Source organism: Podarcis gaigeae (genome assembly GCF_964106915.1).
Source record: "Podarcis gaigeae genome assembly, chromosome: 14".
Taxonomy (NCBI): Eukaryota; Metazoa; Chordata; class Lepidosauria; order Squamata; family Lacertidae; genus Podarcis; species Podarcis gaigeae.
The window spans coordinates 27,017,370-27,018,174 of record NC_139690.1 but is presented as its reverse complement, the minus strand read 5'-3'; positions in this window follow the sequence as shown (position 1 = coordinate 27,018,174).

Below are 805 nucleotides of genomic sequence, written 5' to 3'. Positions count from 1 at the left end.
TTCCCCCTGTGGCTTATTGCTGTAAAACGGGCCACGTCGGAATCCATTCCTCGCTTGTAAAGACGGGTGTTTTTCTGTTTTCATTTTTTGAAGAAGCTCATTCTGATTCATTGTTAGCAACACTTAGTGCATTATTTCAAAAGAAATCACGACAGCCTAATAGGATCCCCCACGTACAGAAGGATGATACCTCTCAAGTGCCAGATGCCGCGGAACAATTGTCCCATCTCCATGGGACAGACCTTTTCGGTCTGAATCGGCAGGGTGATGCAGATTCATTTTCCATGCCAAGGTAAAGTAATCCCTAGAGTATTGCGAAGGTACAAGAGACTCCATAAAGGTGTTTGACTTTATGGCGCCTAACTCAGGCAGCTTTCTCAAAATAGGATTTTGACCTGGTGCATGTGTGCATATAATGTGTGCAAAGGAAATAGCCAGCCTTACTCTACAAGACACTCGTATTTGAGGATTCAAAACTTTATAGAGGCCTCTTCTCTAGCCTGCTGTCCTGCAGGTGTTTTGAACTGCAACTCCCAGACAGCACGGCCATGAAACAATGGGAATTGTAGGACAGCAGGTGTAGAGAGAAGTTGCTTTAGAGCAGTGTTTCCCAAAGTTGGGACTGGCTGTTGTTCAGTTTTTTTGGACTACAACTCCCATCATCCCTACCTAGCAGGACCAGCAGTCAGGGATGATGGGAATTGTAGTCCAAAAACAGCTGGAGACCCAAGTTTGGGAAACGCTGCTTTAGAGATTCATCATGATCATCCCTACACGATTCTTTACCCCTGCCCCAGCCCCATCG